Source organism: Sinocyclocheilus anshuiensis, unplaced genomic scaffold (assembly GCF_001515605.1).
Source record: "Sinocyclocheilus anshuiensis isolate Anshui unplaced genomic scaffold, SAMN03320099.WGS_v1.1 scaffold283, whole genome shotgun sequence".
Taxonomy (NCBI): Eukaryota; Metazoa; Chordata; class Actinopteri; order Cypriniformes; family Cyprinidae; genus Sinocyclocheilus; species Sinocyclocheilus anshuiensis.
Window position 1 is genome coordinate 5,694,888 of NW_015549605.1, and position 2,276 is coordinate 5,697,163.

Genomic DNA, 2,276 nt, shown 5'->3' on the forward strand with positions numbered 1-2,276 from the left:
GGAGCATCACGGGAAAAAAACATTTAGGGGGCGATAAACAGGAGAGAAGCGCCGGCGCACGAGCGTTAGATTTGACCCTGGAGCACAAAACCAGTCATAAGGGTCAACTTTTCTGAAATTGAGATTCATACATCACCTGAAAGTGTGAATAAATAAGCTTTCCGTTGATGTATGGTTTGTTATGATAGGACAATATTTGTCTGAGATACAACTATTTGAAAATCTGAGAGGGTGCAAAAAAATCAAAATATTGAGAAAATCATCTTTAAATTTGTCCAAATGAAGTTCTTAGCAATGCATATTACTAATCAAAAATTAAGTTTTGATATATTTACGGTAGGACATTTGCAAAATATCTTCATGGAACATGATCTTTACTTAATATCCTAATGATTTTTGGCATAAATTAAAAAGCGATCATTTTGACCCATACAATGTATTGTTGGCTGTTGCTACAAATATACCTGTGCTACTTATGACTGGTTTTGTGCTCCAGGGTCACAATTTCAGAATAAAACACTTTCGGGAATGATGTATATCAGTGTAATATATTATATATTACACCAATAATAACCTATAGGTATTAGTTTTCTAGTTTAATTGGCAAATGCCAAATTATCCACACAAAAGCTAGTACTGTTATGAATATACCAATAATATACTATTGTTTTAAATGTTATTAAACATTTTTTAACATTTAGATTTTGTTTTTTCCCGTTTCAGAGACCAATAGCTTATGGAAAGTGCAAATAATTAATGAAATCTGTATAAAATATAAAGTTGGTTTTATTATGATTATACCAGTAATGTATATTGTTTTACTCATTTTTAGATTTTTGCATTATTATTAATTTCAGAGAGCAATAGCTTATATGTAAAATAGCAATAATTAATCAAATCTGTGTAAATTGCATAAAATAAGTTGAAACATGTATGACTAAAATGTTTAGCAGGCAGAAAGTAATAAAATAAAAACGTATTTCCTGTTTTATAACCTATAAAACCAAGAATTACATTTCCAAAAGAGACATCAGGAATCACGCAATTGACCATATCCAGAATTCCCCCCCTAAATCTCTTATAATTACAAGATTAAGCAAACAAAAAATATATATTTACTGTTTCAAAACCAATAAATACTGTCAATTATATTTACATAATTTGCTGTAAAGTTGCTTTGCAATGATTTACATGTTGTCGTGAAAAGCGCTGTACAAATAAACTTGAATTGAATTAAACTTGAAATACATCCCCAAATACCAAAGAGACATGAATGCTCATAAAATAGAAGATAACTAATATATTGTCCTTGGGTGTCGTAGGATAATTAGCCTACAAGACCAAAACAAATCCTCAGTTTGAAGAGCAATGTGTATCAATGCAACGATGTATAATTTAAAATGTATTTTTACTTTCTTTTAAACTTTAGAAGACCGACAGAACCCTCACTTTTTCCCAATCGATGTCATTCAATTCCTGCTCTAATAACAGATGCTATTAACCCTTTAACTGTCACCCGTCCCCTCTGTGGGACGCCTAAGTTTACTTCACTATATTACAATTAAATTCTAATCTAATCATGACAAACTATATATTGTTGGAAAGGTCTAAGACTCCTAAATAATTTTTACCAAAAACATTGGTAAAATATCTATGTAGGAAATTAATAGATTAATTTATGACAAGAGTGCGCCTCAAAAATCTACATCATAACAGGAGTTCTGACCTTTGTCAAAAAAAGTCTTCTAAATCACACTTTAGAAATCAGCAGAAATTATATATCAATTGAAAACGTTAAATCTCAACATTCATCCTTTGAAACCCACTTTTTCCCAATCGATGTCATTCAATTCCTGCTCTAAAAATACAGATGCTATTAACCCTTTAACTGTCACCCGTCCCCTCTGTGGGACGCCTAAGTTTACTTCACTATATTACAATTAAATTCTAATCTAATCATGACAAACTATATATTGTTGGAAAGGTCTAAGACTCCTAAATAATTTTTACCAAAAACATTGGTAAAATATCTATGTAGGAAATTAATAGATTAATTTATGACAAGAGTGCGCCTCAAAAATCTACATCATAACAGGAGTTCTGACCTTTGTCAAAAAAAGTCTTCTAAATCACACTTTAGAAATCAGCAGAAATTATATATCAATTGAAAACGTTAAATCTCAACATTCATCCTTTGAAACCCATTTTAAAATCAAACACTGCATTACCATGAAAATGGTACATCAATATCATGTTACAAAATGTTTTCGTTCATG